Source organism: Panthera leo, chromosome B3 (genome assembly GCF_018350215.1).
Source record: "Panthera leo isolate Ple1 chromosome B3, P.leo_Ple1_pat1.1, whole genome shotgun sequence".
NCBI classification, from domain to species: domain Eukaryota; kingdom Metazoa; phylum Chordata; class Mammalia; order Carnivora; family Felidae; genus Panthera; species Panthera leo.
This window is the reverse complement of record NC_056684.1, coordinates 57,142,715-57,159,078: the sequence shown is the minus strand read 5'-3', so window position 1 is coordinate 57,159,078 and position 16,364 is coordinate 57,142,715.

Genomic DNA, 16,364 nt, shown 5'->3' with positions numbered 1-16,364 from the left:
TATAGTTCCAATTATATCACTTCCTTGTTCAAAATCTTCAAAGAGTCCCTATTCTCTATTTAGTTAAAAACCAAATAGCCTAACATTTAAGGCCTTCCATCACTATGGCCCTAATCTGGCTGTTCATCCTTATTTGTTATAATTTTCCTATAAGAATGTGATGCTTCATTCAAATCACCCTATTCTACCAGCAAGTCCTATATTTTTCTTTCTAGGCTCTTAATCACCCTTTCCCCCATTAGTGAATGGATTCCTTTCCATTCTTTTTCTTCATATATTGGAGGCCTTCTCATGCATCAGGATTTATCATAGAGGCTGCCTCCACCATAAAGCTTTTCCTAATTTCACTGGATGAAATATGATCTCCCCCGCTTTTAAATCCCCAGAATTACTTGTTTCTCTCATATCATATCAGCACTTGACCTTTAATATAATCATGCCTCTGATACTCTTTTCTCTTCCTATAAAGTCATTAAAGATAAGGATGATCACTTACTTATTTTTGCTATCAACCAATCTCAACACCAACTATAGCTCCCTTTGTACATGGCAATATCTATCTATATCTATCTATACATCTATATCTATATAGAACTATCTATATCTATCTATCTATCTATCTATCGTTCATAAGGTCTTTTGTACTTCCTAACTCCACGAAGAATGGAGCAATGCCCATTCCTCTGTTCTCTTCTTTGCATATATTTATCAGCAAACATACACTAATGCACTAATCATGGCTACAGTTTTATATTCCTATGGCCTCTAAGACATATCTCACCTCTTCAGCTCATAACACTTTTGTAAACTAAGACTAGAGATGCTGTGGGATCAGCTCCATGCTCTCCTGTATGTGGAGGCAGACTCCCTTTATGGAACTGTACACCAACTAAAGGGAGCCTTTCCCGGGAATCATCTGTCTCTCTATGTCTCGTGGGGCTTCAGACAGATCCCAACTCCTGGGCAACTTCAGAGAGCCCAACCTTCTCCAGGTAAAGTTTATGTTCACATTTCCAGATTAACTTGCATGTCTCTCTGGACTTGGGAAAGGGAGGTTGTTCTTAGCCTGAACAAAAGGGACTTCATGCCTGACTTGTTCCCCAGGGAGAACAAACAAGGCCATGTTTGCCCTTACTAGAGCACTTTTGCAAGCTGAAAAGGACGGGCATATTAATCTATTTCCTGTTTAGAGTGATGGGGAGCCCAGCTGGGGTGGTTACCAGGCTCACAAAGAAAGAGGCAAAATTTTGGCAAGGCTTTGGGAGACCTAGCAACAAAAACCACTTCCCCCACCCCCTTTCACATCCACTTGAAATGCAGGTTGCTTCAAAGCAGCATGAGATCCCTGGGAACTTCTTGTGCCCTTTCAGTAAATCTCTTCTATGAAGGGAGATGACTCAGTCTCCTTTGCCCTCAAAAACCAGAGCCAACTCTGGCTACCAGCAGTCATGGCTTCACAAAAGAACAACTTACCCCAGGTCCCCTCCCTGACTCCAATCAGTCTCCTTGTTGCTTCAAATGGCATCAAAGAGGGTGTGTGGACTGTGTTTAATTACCACTGCCCTTCTGGAAATACCTTGTTGATGCTGTTTGTGTGGAAATGTGCTCATTTACAAATGGGCACGTCTACTTGCCAAGTAGAAGAGGCCAGGGCAAATGATAGAATTCTTCTTCTTTTACATTGAATAAACTTTTTTTTTTTTAATTGGGCAGATCTGCTCTGGCCAATAATGAACTGGCTCTGCTGACTCTCAGTAATTTGTTAATTAAATTGGGAACTGCTTGCTTTCTGTAGTTCAGTAGAAAGGATTTATAAATTGAGTGTGTGTGTGTGTGTGTGTGTGTGCATGTGTGTGTGTGTGTGTGTGTGTGTGTGTATTTCTCCTTTTATAAAATGTGTCTGTTTACTCCTTGTATTGGCCTGTCAACCCATCGTTAGATGGAATGGAGCAAGAGTGCTGACGGAAAATTGAGACTCAGAGACACATTTCATTGCTTGATGGATGGGAGAAGTGACCCAGCCATGTTGTCTAATTTTTCTCAGAAGGAGGAGGGATTGCACATCTGCTCAGAAGAAATAAATCACAGGGTCAGAGGCCAGAGGTCATTAGTCTATAAAGCTTTATGACCTGTATCTGACAGTTATTGCTCTTGGATGGAAAAGCAAGAGATAGAGAACTGTGCTTACTTATTCTCTTTCTTATGTCCTATCTGTCTCTGAGTTTAATTTTCTTGTTATACTCAATCCCCAAACAGTGCTTTGTCAGCATTTCTATTATTTACCCTTCCCTATCTTACTCCTTTTTACTATTTGTTCCAGCATCCTATTTACCTCTTCTCAGTCATGTTATTACTGTTTTGTTTCAGTCAGCTCTTCACCCTTCTCTAGGAAGTTAATGTTAGCGACACTTTGCTTATTGACAAATTCTTGCCTCCTTGAAGAAATGCTAACTTAAATTATAGAGATAAGCTCATTGGTGTTCTTGTTTTGTTTTTTATTGTTTTCTTAATTCCATATTTATTTTTGTATTCCTACATTTTACATTGGCTAGATGAAGGGATATAGATGGAAGGGAAACAATAGCTATACTAATTTCACATTTATTTCCAATTCTTGCTTTCTATTTTATTCAGAACTGTAAAAGATTTAAATAAAAACTAGGCTAAAATATAGATTTCTCAGAAAATTTAAGAATAAAATGAATCTCAGCACATAAGTCTCTGTAATTTGGAAGAACATATTTTTGAATATTAGTGGAAAGATGTCCATTTTAATTGTTTAAGCAATGAAAGGAATAAGAATGAAATAAAGAGTAAAGCAGGAGAACTGAACAAACCTCACACATACTTAAAAATAAATTAGTCTGGAAGGGAAGTAAAGGAGATCAGAGGCAGAGAGAATGTTACAGAATGAATTTGGGATGAATCGCGTGCCCCTCCACATCTATCACAACCCTCATAAGCTGTTAGTTTACCACTATGACACCTTAGCTAGACTGAAAGCTCCTTTGAGGAAGCTCTGTGCCTCGTAGGTTCTGTGTTTAGTCTCCAGCACAATTCCTGACATGTGAATCCTCATTAAGTGTGTTCCCAATGAGTCAGTGGCTGAATGAAATTATCAAGTACTTAGGATAATGGGGCTCAGATTGCAGGGTTGTCTTGTCATCACTGATCTGCTCTCCTCTATGGAGCTGTAGCCCATGTTATATTTCCTGTGTGCCATAGCCTGAGTTTGGAGTTCTCTCTTGTCCAGCAGGAGAGCGGATGCAGAGAGGCTAATGTCCAGGAGGAGACAAGAACCCTGAACAGGGGTTTTGTCTCCGTATTTATTGAGCTCACAAGATATTACTCACGTGGTGAACGTGAAAAAAAACAAGATCTTACAAACATGGATGTGGAGTAAACAATCAGACAGTAATCATTAACATGTGTAAGAAGCAAAGGGTCTGGGGGAGAGGGGTCTAGTGGAAGTTGTGATCAAGGTACATTGGCGCCAGACGGAAAGTGATTTCCTGCAGGTGATGTAACAAGTTTCTCGTGATCCCATTACAACATCTAGTCAGCTAACCTCAGGTGCTTTTGCCCCACGGTGGCGGCTTTCCACCCTAAGCTTTCTTCCAGCCCATTTATGTAAGTAGAACCTATTTCCTCATACTTGTGGTCTTCCCTGTGCGCTGTGGTTTCTTACTTCACATTTTGCTCACTGTTCCTTCTGGCTGCAGCAGACCTCTCTCTCTACGTACCCTCACCTACATGTCCTGTTGAGTGTTCAGTTTAGGTGACCTTCCTTAGGGAACTGGGTGAGGTGTGACAAAACATAACATGCATTCAACTCTATTGGGCTTATGTATTTACTTGTCTATACCTCTCTCTAGACTAAAAGCTTCTTGCAGGTAAAAACAAATATCTTACATATTTCTGTATTCCCAGTGTCTAGCCCAGGGCATAAGACTGAGTAGACGCTCAATAATGTGTTTGTTGAATTAAAATGAATGAATGAACAACAACAATGAAAAGGAATGGAAAGGAGAGGGAAACAATAATGGTGAGAAGGAATGTACTATTGGAAACAGCTCATCTCACTTCCTTTGAGAATACAAAGTATAATCTTATCAGAAAATTGCATTGATTTTGTTCTAGTGCCATCTTACTGGACCATCTGATTGGAAATGTCTGCTGTTCTGGAAAAATGAAAGTAAGGAATAAGGCTGGTTAGGCTACGGTGTTCAGTTGGACTGCAAATGACTAGAATGCATATGACAAGCAGTGTACCTAGGCATTTGCCCCGGCCACGAATGGAAAGCAATTTAGTGATTGTCCCAGTCTTAACTGATGGAACTTATTTCCCACTGACTTCTAACACATTCCTTCTCCTCTGGTTAGGTCTGTATTTTTATTGACTCCATGAAAAACCTTATTCATGTCTACTTCACTGCCTTTTCTCACTACGTTTCTTTTTTCTTTTTTTTTTCCTTTTCTCTCCCCCTTCGTTATTACGAAAAAATCTGATCATTCAAGAATCAATTCAGGTTTCTCTGCCTCCAGGCTAATTTAAGACTTCCAAACTAATCTAAGCCTGTCATCTGTAGAACACCTGCAATATCCCTACCTGCATTACGACATGCAATATGGGATATCGTTATGAGTAACACCACGTTGCCACTGCTTTATCTGCTCACTTTGCCTCCCAACTAGAATACAGACTTCAGTACAGGAATTATTATTCAGACTTTTCATAATTCTTCAAATCACTGGCCTGATAACATGTTATTAATTCAATGAATACTTTCTGATTGAGGAGAATGGGTTTGCAGATAACTTTTAAATATATATGTTTATAAAATAACATGGTTCTCAGACAACTTTCTGATTGTCCTCCCCAGATTTTTGCCTTGTCATAAAATTTAGGGCATCCTGGTTCTATAATTTTATAGACATATAGACACACAGATATAAATCTAGAGATGTAGAAATGGCTGTTTCCCTGTTTTATTGGAAACTTCATATTCAAGAGTTTCCTGTACTGGCAAGCTTTTCTCTTATTCAATCCTAAAAGGGTATGATAAATAGTTGTTTACCGCCCTTTGAATAATAGACTGTCACAAATGCTACTTCTGGTTTTGTCCTTTCTCGGCTAAACAACCTTAGCCCCTTTAGACATTTAAATGCCACGAACAGATGCTCAATAATATTACTTGGTGGCTGGGAATAATTTATAGTGCTTATTTATGGAAGTAGATGAAAATAGAAGCATTATATATATTTAAAGCTTTTCTTTCACATATGGTATGCTTTACAGGGAGTGAGAATTTGGATGAATGGATAGATGAATGCAACTAATATTCTCATTTCAGTCTCATCTAAAAAGAGGGGAAACATATGAAACATCAGAATGGAAGCTAAAATGCACAAGATCCTATTTTACTATTAACTCAGACCTTTCTTATGCCAGATGGTGTCAGAGGAAAGCTTTTGTTTTCTTCTTGATGGGCATCTCCTTTGAATTTTGCTAGCGAGACACATTTCCTCTCTTCTCTTGTATTCACAAACACCGTGGCCTTCATTCATGAACCTCTTAGATGTAGTAGCTGGTTTGGGATTTCTAGGCATTGTGTGCCCTTCTGATTGATTTCTGGGAGGGGAAATTATGCTTTTTGAGCCAGTAAAATCTTCAAGGATTTGGATAATTATACATGCTACCATAATACCCTACAGTAGTACTTACCACACTAAAATGCCATTTTCTACTTTCCTATCTCTCTGAAACCCATACTGCACACACCCAGTTATCAGGAACTTTCTGATTTATCTTTCTATTCTTATCTGGCATACAGCAGATGCTTACGAAATATTTCTTGAGAACACGAACAAATGAAGACCAGCAAATTGAAATCTACTTAGATATTTAAAGGAAGCATTTATGCTTCCTGGAATCATATGGGACAGAGGGAACATTTATTATAAATAGATGCCTATGCTGTGTCTGGAGCACAGCATATGTTACCTCATTTAATCCTTTCAAGAAATTCATGAGCTATTCTCTTATTTGCTAGCATTTGTCAGTTATTTACCTAGGTGACATACACTGCTTTATCTTTTAAAACATATCATTTAATATTTTTAATGATCCTATGAGGCAGGTATTACTATGACCATTCTTAAAATAAGGAAGTTGAGGCTTAAAGAATATATGAAGGATTTCAATCCAGGATCTAATTCCCAAACCTAAATATTTCCTACCTTGCCATAATGACTACAATACAAAGTGATTGTGACATACAGGTTATTTGTGTGACTTTGGTTGCTCTCTTTGCTTTTCCTCTAATATCTGTATCTAATACTTTCCCCCTGTGTAGCCTGCATTAACTAGACAGAGGACCTTACGACTCACTAGCAAATATAGAGAAAACCACTGGACATTTTGTAGCCTGGTAGCAAGTCTATAAATATATTCCTTTTACTAACAATCCTCGTGCATCAATTGTGATCAGATTGTTATACAAAGTTACATTTTAGAACACTCAGCTACTTTTGCCCAAGGACCTGCAGCTTTTCCCAGCAGGGACCCATGGATCTCACAATTGCTCAAAATTTCATGAGTGGTCCAGTTACATGTAGAAGGTACTCCAAGAGATAAGTATGAGACATTCATCAGTAGAATAATTTTAATCATAGCTTTACTAAATTCTAATTGGACCCACTGGACTTAATTTAAGGAGTCACAGTGAACTAATTCCAATGTAGTGTTACGTCTAAAATATCAGGACAATGTTGCATGAAAACAAAAATGTGTGTGTGTTGGTGGGGGGGTGTCTGGTATGTTTTATGTGAATAGTGGGGTAGGGGAAGGGATATGGGATCAGAGCGGTGGACTGGAAACATTATTTTAATCTTGCTTCATACCATCAGAGAAAGGTCTTGGTGCTGCCCTTTAAGAAAGACATAAGAGTAGATAAAGGGGAGGGTAACTAAATAAAAGTAAGAGAAACAGGTTGTCATACTAATAAAACTAGATTCTGAGATGGAAAGAAACTTAGGGGTTAGCTACTACAACTTTCTAACCCACATGGAATGCCATTTCCATCATCATCAGGAAGTATCAACTATCCTCAAAAGGCTAGATCAGAAGATTATCTTTCTCATTTTGCAAAGATGGAGACCAAGAGGAAAGGCATAAAAACTATTAACAAGAGAATGGTATGGATAGAGTAAACACAGATTCAGTCACCTAATAGCAGAATATCTGACTTAAAGTGACTTCTTGGACCCAAGAGATAGGTGTGTGCTTGTGACATTTAGATTGGCAGGTATGGAATGTGAATCAAACTTCTTGTCATGAGACCTGGACTTATTTGTTATTTATTTATTTAAAATTTGTTTTAAGTTTTATTTATTTATTTATTTTGAGAGAGAGAAAGAGAGAGAGAATGAGCAGGGGAGGGGCAGAGAGAGGGAGAGAGAGAGGGAGAGAGAGAATCCCAAACAGGCTCCACACTGTCAGTGTGGTGCCTGACGTGCGGCTCAAACTCATAAACCATGAGATCTTGACCTGAGCCCAAATCAAGAGTTGGCTGCTTAAGTGACTGAGCCACCCAGGTGCCCCACGAGACCTGGATTTAAATCCAGGCTCCATTATTAGCTAGCTATGTAGCACTGAGCTGTACATGCGACTTCCCATTTAGAAAATGAAGGGGTAGAACTCAATGATTCCTACATTCGTTTCCAGCAACAAATTACATAATCTTAAAGAAAATATCTACTTCTGACAGTGGATCAGAAATTACCCTAAGGTCATATTGACTAAAAATAAGAACAGTTTTTAGGAATGTGGATCTCAAGCTATTATATTTTCCTCTACTAAAAATTATGTCATTATTGTGTTTTCCCCATAGGCCTGCTCAACATCTTCTCTAAGCCCTGTATTTCTCTTTATAAGATCAACTTGCTTATTCCAGGACCCTCCCACAGACTCATTGTTGGGTTAGCATTCACTAAGATAATACCAAAGCCATTGCATACCTTGTATAGGTTATGCACTGCACAAGAGCACCCACTCAAAGTAGCAAGTGGGGGCTGCAAACAGTGTGCCTCTGAGTGCATCTACCCAAAAGCAAGCATACCTTTTTCTAATTCACTCTAAGGTGCAGTATGGGCTTTGGGTGTTCTGGGAGGTGGGATTCACCCATTGGTTCCACAATCTGAACCTGATCAGGCCTGAAAGGCCTGAACTATATCAACACTATGACCATCCATACCCCAATGCTAAACATGTATTAAAAAACTAATTACAAGGAACTTTCTCTGTGGGGCTAAAAAGGGGGCTCAAAAAGGAATGATACATATCAGTTCCACTTAAGGGGCAAAACATTCTAGGCAGTTCAGATTACACTTTCGCATCCACCTATTTTGTTGCAATACAGCACATTATCATGAGGGCACACATTTTTTAAACAAAAGTTATTGACAGAAATTTCCTCAGGGCTAACTTGCACTGAATCTCTGCTGAATGATCTCAAAGGACTAACACAAATAACATACACTGCATTAGGCCTGGGTATGCATACTACAGTCAGAAGCATATTCACAGGAAAATCTCATTGAAGCACTTGTTGATATTACTTCTCCCTCATGAAGAATTTGATACATTTCTGTAGATACTCAGCAACCTAGCTGTGGTTTGGGGGGCAAATGTGGTGTGTTAGGTTTCCCTAGCATTTCGCAGAAAATGCAAATTGTCCAAGCTCCCTTCCAAATCAAATCAGACTGAAAATGGCTCCCATAGCTCTCCCTTCAACCATAAGATGTTCCCATTAGTGTCAATTAATGCTGAGACCTTGGCATTCTGTATGCATGATTCATTAGTGAGAACCCTCATTTACAGCCGAGAAAGCAATGCAATGGAACAGCTGTAGTAATTTCTCACTTCCTGTACACAGACCCATGCCCTGCAAGCTGCTGACCTCTCACCATAGAGAAGCTTCCCTCCCTCTGGCCTATGACAGTGTGTGCTCCAGGGACAGTGGACAATGGCCACAACGATGGTGAAATCCTGCCCAATATTGCAGCTTCCATGCTTACTTGAGACCAAATGTGAGAGAGACTGTGACTTTAACCCTCCCTCCTCAAATGAAATTCCTAATTCAATTAAGGATGGTACAGGGAAGCCGAGACCTCTATTACTCTGCAGCACATTGATTTTCTACAAGGTACCCACTTCATCGACACCCTCTAAATCTGTAGAATATCCTGCAAGTCTTATTATTAACATGACTCCAGTAATCAAAATGGCTCAACTAATTTATAACTCTGCTCTGCATCAGAGATGCTGGTTTTTACAATCTCTATCTACACGTATTTAATTTTGCCTGAATATTTTATTGGTATGACTTCAGATACGATAGTAATTTATTAAGTGGTAACAGATAAGTCACCATTTTTTCTTTTCCTATCCAGCTGCTTCTTTCCTATTCTCCAGGTAAACAAAAGTACAAACAAGAAGAGGCTGGGATGCTGAGTGACAGTCTTTCAAACCTGCCTGTCAGAAGAGTAGGGAGAGTCCCCCCAAGCCTAAGAAGCCAAGCAACAGTAATGCTCTTCAAAATGAGAAAGGGGCTCTCTCTGCCTTTGAGGGAAAAACACTCAAGACCCAGAAATCTCTTTCATCCATGAACTTGGCAAGCATCTTTCTGCCTATTCCTACTCTTCCTGCTCCTAGAAGAAAGCAATGAGACACTCAGCCCTGCTTTGCTTAAAGCAGAATTAAATTCTAAACAAAAAATATTTGGGTTTTAATTTTCATTTTCATTTATTTCAAGTGGGAGTTGGGAAATATAATTTTGTACTTCCTACAAACAGTAGTGTAAGTAACTTTGAAGGGGGACATGTTTATGCCATTTAGGAGAATCAATTGTTTTTCAAGCACCGTCAAGTCTTTTAGAAATAGTACATTTGATCAATATCCCAGCAGAGCTATTAACAAGCATGTGACCTCAGACAAAACCCTAAACCTCTATAGGCCTCAGTCTGCTCATCTGTAAAATGAGAGCTTTAGATTAGATTTTCTCTATGGATCCTTATAGCTCTAGGAGACCATGATTCTATATGTTAATTGCAAATGATTCTTACCTGGGTGATAAAAATCAGTGGCCCAAAATACTCTTGGAATGAAGGCTGTCTTCAGCTCGTTTTTTTTTTTTTTCTCCTGGACAAAGATGGAAATAGCAATCATTACCTGGGGCCTTGGGGGCTACTTGCTTGTAGTCAGGCTTCCCAAAAAGTTGAGATGCATTAATTGGCTATCTTCTGGGTCTAAATCTGCTTCTAAATTGATTGGGGATTTTACATTTTCCCTATGAGATCCAGCAATGGCTAGGTACTGAAAAGAAGTTATAGTTAAACAAGAAGATATAGTTCTGCTCCCTGGAGGGCTCTAACTAGAACAAGCCTCAGCCCTCCTCAAGCCTCTGCTAATTTTCTAGAGGATAGAGAGACCAAAAATTACCCAGGGGGGTTGGACATTTCCGATAAGTTTAAATAAACTAGGGCAGAATTTCATATACGTCATTGAGTCCAGATGATGCTAAGTAAACTGTATTAACCATTAAGATGTATCATTAACCATTTGTACTCAGTACAGCTGAAGTTAGCCATGAGGCTATATACTTTTTATGTTGGCAACTTGTCGTTTATTTTAAATATATATTAATACCTGGAAGGATTCAGTGGCTAGAATGCTTTTTATTTTCTATAAGGCTGTGTAGTCAGATTAAGCAAAGGTTAATAATCTCAGTTTGTTCTTTTCAGAGTGAAGCGAAAGACCATGAGCTTGTGGACAGAAGCTTCACAGGGTTAAGTGAGTCCTTAAAAACTTCTCTTGCAGAAGATGATGGAATTTTGGCTTCATTCCCTCAATGGCTGTATCTGTGGAATAAGTGCGATAATTTCATTTCTTGTGCAAACTATTCAGCTAACCCTTCATACAGAATTATAGCTCACATTAAAAATGTGTACTGTTTCCCAGAGCCTTTTCCTCTCTTGTTTTAATATGAAACAATTGAGAGTTATATCAGCGCATTGGGAAAGAATTATTATCCTTGTCAACATCCTTAGGGGGCCTGATTAATAGAAGAACCACTTCCTCCTGACTAATGACAGTACAGGCTGCAGAAGCCTTCCCCAAACAATTGTGTAATTCAAGCTCTTTGTATCTAGTGTGTTTTTGACAGACTGGTCAATACTGCCTGCTGAAGAAAAGTATTTCTCTCAATTTCAATCACAAAGTAACCTCTAAGGAAGTTCTCAAGTCTGATAAGTAGGCTAGACTTAAAACATCAGACTCACCTGTGACACTCTTGCCTCAATAGAGATGTTGAATACCAAAGAGAAAGCTTAAACAAGGGAATCTGGAGTATGAATGACAGCAAAAGGTCATGTATTGTAGCACAGGAAGACAGCCAGGTGAATAGTAAAAATCTTAAGTTCTTTTACATGATATAATATAGGAAATAATAAAAGTTATCATGTATTGAATATTTACCAAAGTCACAAAATCTTCTAAGTGCTTTTAATATATTAACTAATTTAATTCCTGAAATAAACCTTATAAGGTAGTTGATAGGACTATAATATGTAAAAAGTTTTCTCTCATAATTATTTTACTTGATGTTGTTTTGCTTGCACTTTCCTACATCTTTTTTTTTTAATTCGATTTTTAAAGCTAATGACATGCTATCATTTTGGTAATCTGTGACTCTGTTAATTCATTCCAATATTGCAGTCTTGGCTTAGAAATTCTCCTTTTTAAAGAAAGAGCAGAGAAAATTTAGAAGATATAGCAGAGGATAGGTAAGTGATGAGTACAAATTTTGTTGTGTGGTTTCTCAGTGGTTTCAATTGTATCAGTGTTTTTTCTTCAATAGATCTTCAGTTATGTTTGTGATGGCGCCACAATCGCACCTGTTATGGGCGTATTGTGCCCCCTACCCTCACCAAAATTACTCTGTTGAAGTGTTAACCCTCAACCTCAGGATATGACTATATATGGAGACAGGGTCTTCAAAGATGTGACTCAGTTAAAGAGGCCCTGAGGGTGGGCCCTAATCCAATCTGACTGATATCCTTATAAGAAGAAATTTGAACATGGAGGCAGACCCCAAAGGCACATGAACCTACACAGAGGAAAAACCATGGGAAGAGGCAGTGAGTGGCCATCTGCAAGCCAAAGAGCATTACTGCGGAAGAAACGAAGCCTGCTGGCACTTTGATCTCAGACTTCCTTCCAGCCTCTAGTACTGTTGGAAAATAAGTTTCAGTTGTTTAAGCTCCCCAGTCTGTGGTACCGTTATGCAGCCCAAACAGACTAATACAGTGCCAGGGAACAAAAATACAGGTGTTAGCTATTTTCAACTTAGCCATTTCCCCTTTACTCGGCTCAAATAAATTTGCATTGAGGATGAAAACAGGTCTTAATAAGCCCTTATGACATGTATCTTGAAAGTGCTCAAAGTTACAGACCTAGACCCTATTTCCATACGTAACTTTACCCTGGTTATTTACTAACAAGGCTGAAAGCCCATGGGGAGTGTCTAGCAGAAGAAAGGTGATTTTTACAGACCTGTCTACATGGCATGCAGTGTTGTTTAATCCTAGGAACAACCGGACATTGTAGCATCCCATGGCCATGGACACCTTTGGGTCCATCCATAGTGTAGCTCAGGGCAGCGACAGCATGAAGAATAACCTTTCAATAGCCCTGCCTTTCTATGGCAGAGATGGATCTTGAGGCAAGTTCTCCTGATGCCCATGCCCACTGAAAAAAATTTTTTTTTTTCCAATGCACAGGCTTAAACAATTTTAGAAAACTCTGGCATTTGGGTATTTACTAAATATAATATTTAGTGCACTGGGGATCTGAAATAGTATTGACACTTAATTGAACTTAAATTTGTTTTCTTCTAACGGGCTCCAAAGCCCAAAATTACTGAAATGTGTCATCTTGCCACATTATTATGCTGGATAGTCCTTATGCATCCTGGAAAATGAGGCCTATTTTTAAATAGTATCTTTTAAATATTTGACACAACCCTTTATGACAGTGACTTGATTAAAAACTCACAAGAGATAAAAGCATATGCTATCATTTTTAAACACAGAAGAGATACAGTCAATCTCATGTTCACACATACGCGCGCGCAAGCACACACACACACACACACACACACACACACACACACTCACACATACACATTCCCTCAGACACCATGGTTGGTTACCCATTGGGGAGTTTAATCACTTTCAACATTGAGAAATATTTTCTTATATAGCTGATCTTAATCTCCAATGCAGCAGTTTATCTATTTCTTCCTTTTAGGTCCTCAGTACAAAGAAGGAACAGCTGGTCCCAATTCCTTTTATGTCAGGTTTTCACATACTGGGGGACTTAAAGTGGTGAAATAGGTCATGCCTGTCGATTACAATAGCTGACTTGAATTTTATATAACCTTGATTCGTTTAGCTCCCTATACCTGGGAAATAAGAGGGGAATAGCTGGTGTTTGGCAGGATTTCATACATTGCCCATAATCATCTCTTTCAACCAAAATTTGTCCTCATCAGATTTGTCCTAATGCTGTAGTAAAATGTCTAGGGAAAAACACATTGATCAAATCTCGTCTGCTGTGATTAAAGAAAACTCATGAAAAGGAGATGATCGAGTCTCTTGGACTCTTCCTGTTTTGTTTATGTTTTGTTAAATATGTGTTAAACACTTGCTAAACACATTTAGTTAAACATTAGTGACCCTCATGATTCTTGTGATTGTGAGAGCTTAGTTAGACCAACCCTCTAGTTGGTAACAATTATCACACTTAAAATTGGTCAAACACTATTCTGGATGTTTCTTGAGGGTGCTTTTGGTTGAGATTAATAATGAAATCTGTAGAATGAGTGAAGGAGATTGTCCTCCCTAATGTGTGTAGGCCTCATCCAATCAAGCGAAGGCTTGAACAGAACAAAAAGACTGACCATCCCCTGAATAAGATAGAATTCTTCCTGCTAACTGCCTGCATACCTTAGCCATTTCTCTGCCTTCAGACTTTAACTTGAGCTCTCAAGCTCAAGATCTCAAGATCAAGTCTTGAACCTGCTGCTCTTCAGAGAGGAATTACACCTTCAACTCTCCTGGTTCTCAGGCCTTTGACTTGGACTGGAACTAAGCCATTAGCTCTCCTGAGTTTCCACCTGACAATTTACACTCCGGATCTTGGGATTTACTTGTCTCTAGAATAGCATGCACCAGTTCCTTATAATTATCACCAACTTGATTCCTGAACCAATGAATCCTGACTATGGGAGAAACAGCACCCTGTATTGATTATGTATGTGCAAAGCACATACAGCCTTCTGGAGAACCTTGCCCCATCCCTGCAGGGTACTGCCACCTAGCTGGTGCTGTAAACGAGCCTTCAACAGGCCATTCCACCATTATTTAAAGCCAGGCTGCTTTAGGATGGTGGGGAACATGTAACATCAGTGTTTGGAGCATGGATCCACTCAGTAAATGGGCTTGAGTAACACTTAAAGGAGGAATATGTTGCCTCCAAAATCCAAAGGGGTCCGCTAGGTATTATGCTTTTTGTTGTTGTGTTGTTGTTGTTGTTGTTGTTGTTGGAGGGACCAGATGCAACAACTGTTTTTGTTTTGTTTTGTTTTGTTTTTTTTTTAAGAGGAAGAGAGAGATTGTATGAGCATGGGAGAGGGACAGAAAGAAAGAGAATCTCAAGCAGGCTCTGTGCTCAGTGTAGAACCTGACACAGGGTTCAATCTATGATCCTGCACTTGATCCCAGGACTCTGGGATCATGACCTGAGTGGAAATTAAGAGTCAGATGCTCAACCCACTGAGCCAACCAGGCGCTTCCAGATGCAACAACTTATCCTTCACGTTAAAAGGAATATCTCAACATGCTCCACAGCAAGAAATTCCACTGAGATATAAGGCCCCTAAATTTTTGTTGGGTTTATGCAACCTCTGACATGCAAATATCTTACCAATAAGTCTAGAGTCATGGCTACTTCTTCCTCACTCAGTCAAATCAATATAATGGACCAGTGTGATATCTCATGGAAGGGAAAAACAATCAAGATTCTTGTGAACTAAATTATGACACACAGCTGAAAAGCTGGTATACCCCTGAGGTAGGACAGTAAGCGTATGTTGCTGGCCTAGCCAGCTGAAAGCAAACTGCTTCTGATGGTCCTTACTCACTGGTATAATGTTAAAAAAGCATTTACCAGATCATTAGCTACATGTCAGGTACTCGGGGATGTATTAATTTGTTCAAGAAATAAAACCACATCTGGTACAGCAGCTGTAATTGGAGTCACCGTCTGATTAAGCTTACGACAATCTACAGTTATTCTCGAAAATGTATCTGTCTTCTGAACAGGCCAGCTAGGCGAGCTGAATGAGGGTGTGGTGGGAATTACCACCCCTATTCTAATGACGGAAGTAATCTCTATAATCCTTTTAGGAATAGACTATTACTTTCGGTTTACTATTTTCCTAGGTAGAGGCATTCTAGTAGTTTCCACTTGACGTTTCCCAAGATAGCCCTCACTGGATGAGTTAGGGAACCAATGTGGGGATTTTGCCATCTGATGAGCATATCTATTCTAATTATGTATATTGTAACTGGGGAAAAAACTGCAGAATGAATGAGTTCACAGACCCACTGGCCCCACTGTGAAATGGACCAGAGCTAAAATTCCATTGATCACCTGACCTCCGCAAGTTCTTACTGACTGGTAGATCTCAGTAGTGTTTTTGGTTCTTCTGGAATTAATGTCAGTTCAGAGCCAGTTTCCAGGCATCTCTAAAAGATCTGATTATGTCTTTTTCTCCAATGTACAGTTACACCCATGAGAGGCTGTAAGGGCCTCTGGAGAAGACTGGGAGAAAGAGTAACATCATAAATTTTTGGCAATGAACATAAATTCTTCCTTAAGGGAGCCTGGCCTCCCCTTCATTCAAGGTTCAAATCTGGGAATTGACTGAGGAGCCATGATTCTGTATTTTTATGATTCAGATTAGACTTTTCTTCACTTGACCTAGAACTTTTCTTCTTATACAGATCAAATAAGAACTTAGTAGGCTTCTTATCTATTTTATTCTGTTAACACCATGATGGATTAGTCAACCCCATGAGTCTGCATGAGTCAGATTACTCTGGTTGCTGCTTTGACCCTGCTGTCCATTAAGATAAGCACACTCACCTTTCCTGTAATGCTGCCACTTGGCTCCTGCCACCCCATGATCCAATTCGTCCCATTGCATTTAAGTTTCAGAATTCAGCAACTGCAGTTTGGC